The sequence below is a fragment of the Giraffa tippelskirchi genome, chromosome 9, assembly GCF_054371585.1.
Source record: "Giraffa tippelskirchi isolate mGirTip1 chromosome 9, T2T-mGirTip1v1.2.pri, whole genome shotgun sequence".
In the NCBI taxonomy this organism is placed as follows: domain Eukaryota; kingdom Metazoa; phylum Chordata; class Mammalia; order Artiodactyla; family Giraffidae; genus Giraffa; species Giraffa tippelskirchi.
Genome location: NC_137283.1, coordinates 14651899 through 14666598, shown reverse-complemented (window position 1 = coordinate 14666598; position 14700 = coordinate 14651899). Strand labels below are relative to the sequence as shown.

At 45.7% G+C, this 14700-nt stretch overlaps 1 protein-coding gene across 1 annotated transcript in view; it reads right to left on the bottom strand.

The window, feature by feature from the left end:
• SNRK (SNF related kinase) overlaps positions 1-7672 on the bottom strand; it is a 141844-nt gene extending 134172 nt beyond the window's left edge. Inside the window, exon 1 of the mRNA XM_081527756.1 lies at positions 7551-7672. The gene's annotated coding sequence lies outside the window, so the exon portion shown is untranslated. The remainder of the gene's footprint in view (positions 1-7550) is intronic.
• Between the last annotated feature and the right edge of the window lie 7028 nt (positions 7673-14700).

Sequence of the window (14700 nt, the reverse complement as noted above, 5' to 3'; positions counted from 1 at the left end):
CCCACGCCCGAGCACCTCCAGCTCCTCTGGCCCCTACATCTCCACTCAAGTCACTCCTTTCGCCACCAGAATTATCTCTATGAGGTCCCACTAGTAAAGGATGCTGTAGGAGAGGAGAAAGGAACTCTCTGCACATGATGCTGCCTCGGAGCCCCACTCACTGCCTGGCTGAGTCTACCTGCCCCTCTTATCTTGGCTTTCATAAGGCCTCCCCCCGCAACACCTTCTCTGTGCTCTGCACTCTCACAGCTCTTCCCACAGTGTATTGTAACCCTCCTCCTGAGGCCCATGAGGGCAGGCACCGTGTCCTGCTCACCCTTTGAGCTGGCACCCGCCACAGCACCTGGCACACAGTAAACACTCCATCAATAAGCTGAATATTGTACATCTGGGACATCCTCCAGTGTCAGCTTTTCCCATTAGACTCGTGTTGAAGGACTGCTTCCAGCCCAAAAAAACCTTGACTGGAAGGAGCTGGTCACTTCTCCCTGAAATTCCATATACACATTAGAATCCATTTACCTAACCCCACAGGCACAGTGGAGATGGGGCCCTAGACAGGTGTGTTTGAGGGAGGTGGGGGTGGGGAAGAGAACAAAATGTGCACCTCTGTCAGAGACTTTTGTGGGATTGTTGAAACGGGGGGATGCAGACGGGAAAAGAGCAGCAGGGACCCACAAGAAAATCCTATCCCATCATTTTCCAAGAGCAGGGTATGTAAAAAGATGACAGTGCTGCTCATTGCCCTAGGAAGACAGACTTCAGAGGCAATCTCAGTCTTCTGGAGTCACTTCTGAATTTATCCACCGCATCTAACTTTACCTCCTCGTGTGGGGTCAAGGGAGCTTTGTGCCCTAGTGAAATATTAAAAACCTTCCCTTAAAAGGGAAACATGAAAACTGTCTATTTGCCCCAAGAAACACCAGAGAGATAATGCAAGAAAAGAGTGAAGTAATGACTTCTGGGGTGGAGGATCCAAGCAGACTGTAGCAGAGAGAGCAGAACTTCTCCATTATACTTTTGGATATTACTTTGACTTTTGAATGGTAGGAACTTATAACCTATTTAAAAAATAAAATTACATTTGAAAGAGCTTCCCTGAGAACAGCAATAGCTTCCCTGGTAGCTCAGACAGTTAAGTGTCTGTCTACAATGCGGGAGACCCGGGTTCGATCCCTGGGTTGGGAAGATCCCCTGGAGAAGGAAACGGCAACCCACTCCAGTATTCTTGCCTGGAAAATCCCATGTACCGTGGAGCCTGGTAGGGTACAGTCCAAGGGGTCCCAAAGAGTCAGACATGACTGAGCAACTTCACTTTCTTTCACTATATATATTTATATTTATATTTATATTATTTATGTTTATATTTATATATAAATAATAACAGTGTTTAAGATAACAAAGTGTCAATGTACAAGCAGCTTGCTTTTGGGGGAGGCTATAGCATTATGTAAACATGTGAGCCACAATGTATCTTTCAATCTAGTTACCAGAAAATTACAGGGCCAAGATACTGAGGTGGTGAATATAGAATTCTAAACACCATAAAGATCAGGCCATCTAAAAACCAACCGCACGGATAACACAGTAGCAGCAAACTGATAAAGAGAGAAAACAAAACTTGCTTCCTCCTAAGTGTGGGCATTTGGTTGTCAACAGTTCTGCAGGCCCAGCAGGAGCTTTGCAAGTTGCCACATGTTGCATGCATGACAGGATTTGGGGTAGAATGCTGAATAAAAGTATTCTGGGCACATGCTAATTTTGGTTCACAAATTCAGTCATCCTTAATGACTCACTTAATAAGTTACCGGTAAGAAGGGATTAGTTCTCCCTAAATGATGGTTGGACGATTGTGTGGCATTCACTGAGAAGAGTAGAAGAAAGGACTCATATGTTTGGAAAGCAATCTGCATCCATCAGGAGACTTCTTGCAACTCCATTGGCTTCAAGACCACTTTGAAAATGGCTATGTTAGAATTATGGTATTGGTACAAATCTATAAAGCTATCCTGCTCTGAGATGGCCAAAGTCCTAGGGAATTTGGACTCTGTGATGGAAATGACCCCCTCCTGCAACCAAATCACACTTTTTGCCAGTGGGAAGCAGCCCTTCAAACAATGGTCCTTCATAAGTACCAGCTTTGGCATCTGGGACAACTTTTCTAGAAACAGCTTGCTGGATGTGTTGCAGGGGAAACACTTGGGGAAAATCTTTTCACAAGGCAGTTCTAAGAACTGCTGAGAATTGAGTAGCTCCACCTTCCTGACATTTTTAACCATGGCTAAGCTTCCCTGGCAGCAAGTGATGATACTTTTGAGGCAAGTGTTTTAGACCCTCTTGCTTCAGGACGCTCTGACCCTCCCAACCCTCTGGTCCTAGGATCTTTCCAGCATCTTCCCTGTCCTGCCCTGTCTCTCATGTCTAGTTTTACACCATCCTTTGGACTTAGGGGCCCTCTTGGGCTTCCCTCGCTCTGATTATCGTGTGTTATCATTTATGACTTGCACCCATTCTTCTTCTTCTTACACCTGGCCATCACTCCAGTGGACCATAGAGGAGCTAAGACACAGCCAAACGAAATCCTCAAGGCTCTTGAATCCAAACACTTCTACTCCTTGATCTGCCATCATGTACACTTAGGAACAAGTCTATGTTAAGCCACATGGCATGGATCTGTACTTCCTAGGAACTGAGAATATGTGAGCATATAGGGTTGACAGTCAGCTGGTTAAATACTGAATTATTTTCCTGTCACTTGGAACAGTCATTGTCCCACCACCTAGAAACCTTCCCTGGAACTCCCTGGACCTTCCCCTAATCCTGCAGCTTCAGGGGCAATGCCTGGCCAATCAGAGGCAGGAGTTGGGGGTAGAACTTTGGGAGGGTACCCTTGGCCAAAAGCCATTCTGATAGGTCGATACCTGAGACAGACTAGTGGTTACCTGTCTCAAATATCAACTCTTTACAAGTGAGCCATGGCCTTGGAGATTTCCAGATAAAAAGATGAAGAGGAAAATAGTCAGACAAGCGACCCAGCCAGCAGCCTCTCCTCTTCAAAGGCTGCTCCAGAAGTGCAAAGTCTGTTTGCAACAAGCAGATGATTTACTAAATACCGCCTTTTGCCAAATTCCCAGAGGCCCTTGAATGCTGGGTGCTAATAAAGCTCAAGTTATTATTAGGCATGTGGGCTATGTAGGTCACTGCCAAGTGCTGACAAAGAAAAGCAAAGAAAACAAGTTAACTCCAGCTAGAATGTGGATGAGGATTTGCAACCCCTTCTGCAAACGGGAAACGTGTCTGAAATCTTTTTTGTCTCCAGAAGGACTTGGCTTCCTTACCTGTAAACAGAGGGGCATGTCAATGATCCCCTTCACCAGTGTCTCTGAACAAGAAATAAGCCTCTTTAGGAAAAAAAAAAAGTAGGGGAACCCACCAGGGACAAGGACTGGGAGATTCAGCCTCATTCTGAAGCTTCAGGTTTTTGTTTTTTGCCACACTGCAGAGCTTGGCTTCGGTTGTACCTGGCAGCCCTGGAGAGGGACTGTGGCCATCAGCGGGGGCAGGAAACAGCTCCAGGAATTCAAGGTCTTGACTAAAGGAAACGGCAGATGTGTGCTTCCAATTCTGCTTGGACACAAGGCTTTTTTTCCAGATGCTCACAGGAAGATGACTCGCAGCAAGCTCTCAACAGTTTGGACAAAGTTCAGGATTGTTCTTGAGAGAGAGACCTCTTCCTGAGCCGTAAGGAACACACGCATTTCCCAGGCATCCTGTTGGGCAGGGATGTCCCCTCTTTACCGAGCTCTCCGAGCTGGAAGGGCATCAGTGCAGGCAGGAAAGTCAGCTAGAGGGCTTGCGGCTGTGTGTCTCGGCGAAGAGGGTGGGGCTAGAGGTGTCTGGGGGCCACTGCTGGAACCAAGATGCCAGAGCACCCTCCCAGGGAAGAAGAGTCAGGACAGGCAAGTGGGCTGGGGATCTGCCTGTGCTGATGTGCCTTTTGATGGGAGGTTTCCAGGCTGAGTCATCCTGTCTGAACCTGGCAGAGAATGGGAACCCCTTGGGAGAAAGAACAGGAAGAACCAAATCCAGGCCAAGCCAGAGGGAGCGGGCAGGGTCACGGAATTTCTGGGACAGCGGAGCCCAAACTGAGCCCTGAGCATGCTTTATTTCTTTTTAAGGAAAATTAAAACTCAAGCTACTGTACACTTCCTTCTGTTTCACAGGACATTTGAGGTAAATCCACACCTATAGTTTTATTTACGTACTAAATAAGCACGTGTGGCACTTGTTTGGTACCAGGCACATTCTTCCAGAATTTGACAACTTTAACTCATTCAGTCCCCAGGACAATCAGAGGTCCTGTGAGGAGTCCCGTTTCATGAGGAGGAAACCGAGGTGCAGCAGAAAGGGTCTAGTGATTTGCCCAAGGCGAGGAGGAGCTGGGACTGGATCCCTGGAAGGCTGGCTTCCAAGTCTACTTTCAACCTCCCAGCTTATCTTTTAATAGTTTTTTTTTTTAACATACAGTTTAAGATTTACAGAAAAATTAAGAAAGCACAGAAGGTTCCAAAACATCCCTTATCCAGTTTTTCCTGTTACAGACCTCTTACATTAAGATGGTCTACTTGTTACGATTAATGAACTAAGACTGATCATTATTCTTAACGGAAGTCCACAGTTTATCAGGATTTCCTGAAGTTTTTCCTAATGTCCTGTTCTGGTTCAGGATCCCACCCAGGTTCCTGCAGTCCTCACGTCTCCTTAGCCTCCTCTTGGCTGTGGCAGTCAGTCTCTCTGACACTCCGTGTTTTCGATGACCTTGATGGTTTTGAGCAGTGCTCATCAGGTGTCTGCGGATGCTTCTGACAGGTTCTCGCATCATTAGACTGGGGCCCAATCCTCGACTTTTAACAGTTCCAGTGAGCTCCTGCCAGGCAGGTGCCAACCTAACGGGGACCTGTGCCACTGTCTGGCAGAAATCCACACTAGGTACTTTTTGTCTTTAGAAGGAAAAAGAGGACTCTGTTTGGTAGTTTGCTGAATCATCTGGTTCCAAGTAAAGAGAATCATCTTACGTGAGACTCTCCTGCTGGGGTAAAGCCCTTGGTCTATGCTAGTTTCCATCTTCAGGATCCCAGGGTGCATGCGGTCTCTCCAGCCAGGCCCTGATCATCCATGTTAAGACTCAGATCCTGGCACAGAGAAGCATGAAGGGAACAGTCGGGGACTTGGTCCTGTAGGGCTCTGGAGGGTTCTATTTGCTTCCTTTCAGCCAACACTTCCTCAAAACTCCCATGAGCCCAGAGCCACAGCCCACACCCCATGCGGGGCCAGTTGCCTCCCAGCTGCCAAGCCTTGGCTCTGTCTCTGACCTCTCCACTCCCGCTGTCTCTTCCGAGGCACCTCCTCAGCTCGTGCACGTATGTAGAAGCTCCCCCACTCCCCACCTTCCTCAGGTGTTGTCTTGGCAGGTGGCCCTCCTTCCTAGATGACAGGCCACACCATCAGATGGATCCTGACAGTCTAGACTGGGAACACAGCCATTTGATTTTGCCAGGGAGAATTCTAATCAGAAACACGTTTACACATGAGGAAAGTGCTTCAGATACAGTCCTGAGATGATAAAAACACATGCCACCTTCTCAGAAAACTAAAAATAGAATGACCATATCATCTAGCAATCCCACTCCTGGGCATATGTCCGGATAAAACTAGAATTCAAAAAGATACATGTGCCCGTATGTTCACTCTTCACAATAGCCAAGACAAGGAAGCAACCTAAATGTCCATTGGCACATGAATGGATAAAGAAGATGTGGTATGTACATACAATGGAGTATTACTCAACCATAAAAAGGAGTAAAATAATGCCATCTGCAGCAACATGGATGCAACTAGAGATTATCATACTAGGCAAAGTCAAGTCAGAAAGACAAATACCATATGATATTACTCATATGTAAAATCTAAAATTGACACAAATCAACCTATCTATGAAACAGACAGAATCATGGACATAGAGAATAGAATAGTGGTTACCAAGGTGGGAAGAGGGATGGCCTTGGAGTGTGGTGTTAGCAGATGCAAATGATAATACATAGAATGGATAAACAACAAGTCTTACTGTATAGCATGGCAAACTATATTCAATATCCTGTGATAAACCGTTAACAGAAAAGAATATGAAAAACAATGTGTGTATATATGTGTGTATATATATATATATATATAACTGAGTCACTTCTCTGTATAGCAGTAATTAACACAACATTGTAAATCAACTATACTTCAATTTTTTTTAAGTACATGCCACCTTTTAAAACCACAGCAACACAAGACAAGAAAGCTGCAAATAGAAGTGCATTTAAAACCCAGCAATGGGCTGCAGGTGTGGAAAGAAAAGTTTTTTAGGAAAATAATAGAGGGAACAGAGTCCTGCCTTCATTGTCACCTACATCTTGTCCCAGCTCAGAGCCTCACCACGTTCCAAGGCAAACTCCCAATGAATACTGGCTGTATCAAGGGATGCAGAGTAGGTGTTTCTGGGCTGCCTCCAACAGGTCACAGCCAGGACTTTCCATCTCTTTCCCTCCTTGCCTTCAGTCTGAACAGAGCTGACAGCTTCGTGGCTCGTTTTACCTCCCCCACCCTCCTTGTGCTAGGTTGAATCATTAGTCTCAACTCCTCACCCTCTGCGGCATCCACACTCTTTGCTCTGTAATTCTGCAGATCCCCCAGAATCTCCAGAGGGTGGGGGGAGAGCTTCCCTGCTCCATGATTTCAGGCTTGGCCAGGGTGAAGGAGCAGAGGTGACCATACAGTGGTTTGAAATGTGCTTGTGTGACTGGGCGTGTCCTATCACCAGGAAAAGAACATGCCCCAGCTAGGCTGCTGGTCCTGGGAAGATGACAGGCTTACAGAACAGACCTGTATCCGAAAGAAGGCCTGGGGACTTCCCTGGTGGTCCAACTACATTCCACACGCCACAGCTAAGAATTGGTACGCTGCAGCTGAAGATCCCGCGAGCTACAACTTTAAAAAAAAAAATCCTACAGGCCACAACACCTGGCACAGCCAAATAAATAATTTTTAAAAATTAAAAAAAAAAAGGCAACCTTAACCCAACTCAGCTGATCCCAGTCAAGATCAGCCAAACCCCAGCTGACATGTATGAGAGATAGACAAACGCTCCCTGCTACCGAGCTTTCAAGTCATTTGGTACCAGCAATAGTACCTGCATAGTGATACGCAGGAGGAAGGTTTCTGGCAAGAAGAGACTTCATGTGAAATGAAGGCTTCAATGTCCCAGGAGACCATTCCTAGCTTATTTGAGTCTTATTTATTTTTGCGGAGATGCCACCGTCACTGGAACTCACCTCTCCCAAAATGCACTGGTGTTTTAGTAATAACAGTAATTAGCATTCACCTGGGGTTTTACAGGCAGGAGTGAGTAGCAACATACAACTATCTTGTTTGGTGGAGAGGCCGGGATTATCACAGTCATTTTGCAAAGAGAAAATTAACAAACCCAGACGAGTTGGGTGACTCACCAGGACCGGACCAGGAGGCAGCCGTCTGAAGAAAACATTATACAGCGCTCCTCATGCAGGAGCGGAAGTCACGTGAGTGCGTGCACGCGCACATGCGCCCGCGTGCACGCGCACATGCGCCCGCGTACCCGCGCATGCGCGCTTTGTCACCTTTTCGTTGTTAAAGGGATATACGCTAATGGTAGGAAAACAATACAGAAACGCTGAAAGCGTTAAGAAAATTAAAGTTTTGGGAATTCTTAGCAGTACAGTGGTTAGGACTCTGTGCTTCCAGCGCAGGGGGCACGGGTTCGATCTCTGGTTGAGGAGCTATGACTCCACATGCCACACAGCTCAGCCAAAAAAAAAAAAAAAGTTTCCATTCTATCCAGTAGTATTTTGTTATTTTAAACGTATTTATATTAACTATATATTTTTTTAAGTTGGAACCATACTACATATATAAGAATATTTCCTGTGGCATTTAAAATTCTTTAAAGAGAGTTTTTAACGAACAGTTTATGTTCTATGACTTATTCTAATGTGTTTAAACATTCTCTATTGTTGTAAATAGCCTGTTTCTAATTTTTTGCCACGGAAAACAATGTTTTGGTGACATCTTTGTTGGTGCATGCATCAGTCAGTTCAGTCGCTCAGTCACGTCCGACTCTTTGCGACCCCATGAACCACAGCACGTCTGGCCTCCCTGTCCATCACCAACTCCCGGAGTCGACCCAAACCCATATCCATTGAGTCGGTGATACCATCCAACCATCTCATCCTCTGTCGTCCCCTTCTCCTCCTGCCCTCAATCTTTCCCAGCATGAGGATCTTTTCCAATGAGTCAGCTCTTCGCATCAGGTGGCCAAAGTATTGGAGTTTCAGCTTCAGCATCAGTCCTTCCAATGAACACCCAGGACTGATCTCCTTTAGGATGGACTGGTTGGATCTCCTTGCAGCCCAAGGGACTCTCAAGAGCCTTCTCCAACACCACAGTTCAAAAGCATCAATTCTGTGCTCAGCTTTCTTTATAGTCCAACTCTTACATACATACATGACCACTGGAAAAATCATAGCCTTGACTAGACGGACCTTTTTTGGCAAAGTAATGTCTATGCTTTTTAATATGCTGCTGGGTTGGTCATAACCTTCCTTCCAAGGAGTAAGCGTCTTTTAATTTCATGGCTGCAGTCACCATCTGCACTGATTTTGGAGCCCAGAAAAATAAAGTCAGCCACTGTTTCCACTGTTTCCCCATCTACTTCCCCATGAAGTGATGGGACCAGATGCCATGATCTTAGTTTTCTGAACGTTGAGCTTTAAGCCAACTTTTCCACTGTCCTCTTTCACTTTCATCAAGAGGCTCGTTAGTTCTTCTTCACTTTCTGCCATAAGGGTGGTATCATCTGCATATCTGAGGTTATTGATATTTCTCCCGGCAATCTTGATTCCAGCTTGTGCTTCCTCCAGCCCAGTGTTTCTCATGATGTACTCTGCATGTAAGTTAAATAAGCAGGGTGACAATATACAACCTTAATGTACTCCTTTCCCTATTTGGAACCAGTCTGTTGTTCCATGTCCAGTTCTAACTGTTGCTTCCTGACCTGCATACAGATTTCTCAAGAGGCAGGTCAGGTGGTCTGGTATTCCCATCTCTTTAAGAATTTTCCACAGTGGTAGCTGGTATAAATCTCTGTCTACATTCCTGATAATCTCCTTAGAATAAACTTCCAGATGAACTTCTGGGTTAATAGGTTTTAACATCTCAATAGTTTTTGATACATACTGTCAAGCTGCTTTTCAGATAGGATGTCCCATTTCTATTACTAATGATAATGTCGCAGGTGCCCCTTCTCACAGCCTCCTCGCTAGTACCAAGCATTTTCTTTAAAACAAAGTATTAATTTGATTGCTGAGAAATAGTAGTTCATTGTCGCATTTTTCATTCCTAGGGAGACTAAAAGTTACAGCAGGAATTTCCATGACTGTCCAGTGGTTAAGACCTCACCTCCAACACAGGCGGTGTGGGTGCGATCCCTGGTCAGGGAGCTAAGATCACACATGCCTCTTGGCCAAAAATTCAGAACATAAAGCAGAAGCAATATTGTAATAAATTCAATAAGGACTTTAAAAGTGGTCCACATCAAAGAAAATCTTTCAAAACTTAACCTATAATTATTAACCATCAGTAACAGGAGCCCTCTGGATCAGAGCCTGGCACAATAGTTTTGAATGAACAAATGACCAAAAGGGGGACCACCACGCTGTGTGTCTCAGTAGTACTGCTAAGACAGTGCTAAAGATTGAGGCTGTTGATTGTGTGGATGGGGGTATATTCCTAGTCCTTTCTAGATCAGTACAGTCAATTGAAAGTACTTCCAAAAGGACAAAATGCTGGGATAGAAGTGAGGTGTGCAGTGTCTACTGGAGAGATAGGACTGAGAACAGGTTACCAGGTTTTGGAACAGGCCAATGCTCACAGGAACACTCATCAGAAAAAAGAGTCGAGAATGTAGCCGCTGGTCAGTAATTTGAGGGCTGGAGCTGCCAGTGGTGCCGTGGTTCCTCCAGTCAACACCCTGCACCCTCCAGCACACACTTGTGGTCACAGGGTGTATCTGGGCTCTGCAGATAATTCTGTTCTCAGGGGGAAGTTACAACTGTGAACTCCAGCTTTCCCATCTGACTGCGTCATGATCTGACTCAGACACTAGACTGGCTGAACTGGATTAACCCCTGCCCCACCCCAGTATTTCTGTTCCTCTGGGCCTGGCTGAGACCTCCTCCTCCCTGCCCTAGGCGGGGAGTCCCACTTCAACCCAGAGTGCCCTGGTAGTAGCAATACTGATTACCCTGCCCTGTAATTTTTCATTCACAAATCATACGCCTCTCCTTGAAACAGACTATTCGAGGGTGGAGGAAGGGTTTTTGTTTTTTTTTTTTTTTTTTTTTATTATCTTTGTATATTCAGCAGCTAAGAGTGTGGGAATGAAAGAAGGAATGCATGCAGGCTCCAGGAGTCTCCAGAGTGCACCAAGAATAAACTCAGGCCTTGGAATCTGGTTGGGAGTAGTAGCCCGAGATTACTCTTTATTAGTAAAGCTTCATGACGTGGTTTTGTTGGGTTGAGAAGTTGTAACTCGGGTATTAGTTTTCGTGTTTGGTTGAGTTTGGGGCACAGACTACCTCCCACATCCCTCTGCCACGAAGTTTTCTCCTTTTGCTCTAATTTGAACTAGGTCTTAGCCAAAGCAAGGTTTTTTTTTAAACCATACGCCCAGCTTTCTTTTAATGGAGTGGTTTTCAAGCTTTATTGAGTATTAGAATCATCTAGAGTACATGTTCAAATATAGAAAGCTGAGTCTCTGCTTTAGCATTTCTAACAAGTTCCCACTTGATGCTGATGTGCGGGCCACGCTCTGAGAACCACTGGTCAAAATGTTTTCATCCAGCCCATGGTCAAGGTGCCCAACTGACTTTCTCCCAAGTCAGTCTCTGGGCCAGGGCCAGGACAGTTTGAATTGTCTTTTCTTGGCCTTCTGCATAGGCACACGGGACCATCCTGGACTGTGTTAAAAGGCCATCAGGACCTAAAAATGACTGCTACAGGATCTGAGACCTCATCAGGACCCCTCCTGGCCTTCTGGAGAAGCACATGAGCTTCAGGAAATGGAAACATACATCCTGGGAAAACCCCAAACTTCAGGAGCCAACCTTTGGACAGCAGACAGCAGCAGCCAGGCGCCTCACACACCCTCTTCCAGAAGGGGCCACCCGGCTGTCGGCTGTGAGTCTCTGTACACTGTCCACTCTGCCTCAGCCCCTATCCTCTCTGTCTGATGACCTTTACAGGAGAAGGTGAGAACCTGGGCTAAGACTGGCTTTCCAGCAGCTTCCCTGTCATCATTCAAATAAAATCCAGGCTCCTGACCACGGACTGAGCCTGCCAGGTGCTTGGACTGCATCTCCCTTCTCTCTACCTTGTTGGTACACTCTGCCCTGCTGGCCCTTGGACGGCAAGCTCATTCCCATCATGGAGCTCAGCAGCTGCTCTGTCTGCAAAGCTGGGGGCCCACAGGAGACAGGAGGCGGGCTGGTCGGGCCTCTCCAGAAGGAGCTTCCTGTTCACCGTCCCTAAAGCAGCCCCGCCTCCCACCTGGTCCTTTGGCCTTGAGAACTTGTTGCCACCTGATGCCACCTCCAGAAGGGAAGCCCCTGGAGGGAGACCCAAACCTTGTCTACCTTTGCCAGCTGTGTCCCCAGCACATCATCCTTGTTCAATAAGAATTTAAGGAATGAATCTTTGGTCTCCACCAGGTAGACTGTGGAAGGCAAAGACTGGCATTCCAGACCTGGGCTCTCAAAGCCAGAATCTGGCTCCAGGCCCACCGCTTAACAGCTGGTTCAGGTGGGAAGAACTGAGGCCACAAGTGAGGTTTTTGTCACCATCCCCATCGCTCTGGACAGGCCCTTCCGGCTGGATTGTCCTGACCTGCCAAAGGGTGGGATGACACCTGTGCTGTCTGCCTTCACGAGTCTCAAGGCTCAGATGAGGTAACGACTAGAAAAGGGCTATGCCAGCAAAAAGATGCTGACAAACCTGAGGCTTGGGGATGGTGAAGCTTCTCCATGGCTTTCAATCTGAATGTGGCATTTATTTTTTTTTTCCATACACAAAAATAAACTCAAAATGGACTAAAGACCTAAATGTAAGACCAGAAACTATAAGGCTCTTAGAGGAAAACATAGGCAGGACACTCAACACTCTTTCCCCAGAAAGATCCTCTAGGACCCACCTCCTAGAATAATGGAAATAAAAACAAAAATAAACAAATGGGACCTAATTAAACTTAAAAGCTTTTGCACAGCGAAGGAAACTATAAACAAGATGCCAAGACAACCCTCAGGATAGGAGAAAATACTAGCTAATGAAACAACTGACAAAGGATTAATCTCCAAAATATACAAGCAGTTCATGCAGCTCAACACCAGAAAAACAAACAACCCAATCAAAAAGTGGGCAGAAGAAATAAATAGACATTTCTCCAAAGAAGACATACAGATGGCTAATAAACACATGAAAAGCTGCTCAACACTGCTCATTATTAGAGACATGCAAATCAAAGCTACAATGAGGTATCACTTCACACCAGTCAGAATGGCCATCATCAAAAAATCTACAAACAATAAATGCTGGAGAGGGTGTGGAGAAAAGGGACCCCTTTTGCACTGTTAGTGGGAATATAAATTGATACAGTCACTATGGAGAACAGTATGAAGATTCCTCAAAAAACTAGGAATAAAACTACCATATGACCCAACAATCCCACTACTGGGCATACACCCTGAGGAAACCATTTTTTAATTTGTTTATTTTTGGCCAGGCCACATGGCATGCAGGATCTTACCAGGGATGGGACCTGCATTGCCTGCATTGGAAGCACGGAGTCTTAACCACCATAGTACCAGGGAGGTCCCCACACGCGGCATTTAATTTTAGATGAGCTTTCCATTCTTTTATTTAAAAAAAAATACAGCCTTGTTTTAATGTCTTCATAAGCTTAAGGTAAGCCTATCACAGATTTTAAATATCTAAGGAATTCCACATGAATTCCGGAATTGGAAGCCCTGCTAAGAGGTCCTTGTTGTTGTTTAGTTGCTAAGTTGTGTCTGACTCTTTGCAACCCTGTGGACTGTAGCCTGCCAGGCTCCTCTGCCCACGGGATTTCCCAAGCAAAAATACTGGAGTGGGGTTGCCATTTCCTTCTCCTAGTAATTTCTCTGCTTCAGATTTCCTGCCCACAAATGCATTTGTCTGTTGTGTTCTCCAGGTGGGCCTTTCTGCTTGGCATTAGGTAACTGAAGGTCTGAGTTAAAGAACAATTTGGGGTCCACATTCCCAGCCCTAGGGACAGTTGAGGGAGGATCCTAAAAATCAATTTTAGATGACTTTAGATAAATGGCTCAACTGGAGAGATCTGAACCTCCCACAGGCCTGAAATGGACTCCAGACATCTCTGGTCTTCCATTTCTCACCTGGATAAGGAATTAAAGGAGTCAATTCCTTCTGGCGAACACTGGAGAAGAAAAACACAGGATGCCCAGTTTCATCTGCATCTTAGGTAAGTAACAAACAATATTTTAATATAAATATATCCCAGGAGATATTCAGGACATTCTTATACTTTAAACAGTATTCATCAGGGACTTCCCTGGTGGTCCAGTGGTTAAGAGTTCAAGCATCCACTACAAGGAGCATGGGTTGGATCCCTGGTTGGGGAACTAAGATCTCACATGAAAGGCAGCACAGCGAAATAAATAAATAAGCTGTTTTAAGTATTCATCATTTATCCATGTGCTCTACGTTTCACCTGGCAGGGTCTGTTTTGCTCGTTGCGTCTTTGGTCCTAGGAATGGAGGGACATGATTGCTCTCCCTTTTCCTGTCTCACCCTACAAACGAAAAAGGTTTTGCTCTTAGTCTGCACTTCCTCCCATCCCTTGTCCTTCCCTCCTGACCATGACTGGCGGGTCGGGGCAACAGATGGACATGACCTCAAGTCACCCCGCCTGAGCTGTAGCTGAAATGCTGCCCACACAGCCACACTGCTTGGAATCAGCAGGGCACTTACCAGTGTGAGGATGCCAGAAAAATGCTCAGGGCCTAAAACAAACCAGGGCAGGCAAGTTTTATAACTAGTGGGAGCCTTTGATTCTTAGATAAAGGGCCTTGGAGACCCAGAACATTTCCCTAAATGCAGAGCGAAACTCTGGTGTCAGCTTATTTATTTTAGTGTTGCTAAGTGCCACTTTTAATACTAATAATACCTCGCACTCCTGTTGTGCTTTTCATCCAGGGATGGCCAGGTGCTGTGTTCACATTAAGCAGCACAGCCCTGAAGCCCCTGGATTACATCATTCGACAGAGAGCTTCTTCCAGGTGGAACAGACCAGAACAGAAGTTAGGACTAGTGGGATCTGAACCTGAGCTGGGTGGTGGACATTAGGTACATATTCCCCAACCCACATATACTCCTAGCCCTTCAAGCACAAAATTGGTGCTACCTTCTTTTTAAAAAGTCCCCTGCCTTTGGCACAATGACAAACATAGCAGGTGCTCAATAAATGTTTGCTGAATGTCTGAATGAGTGACGAACAAGTCCGTGAACCTA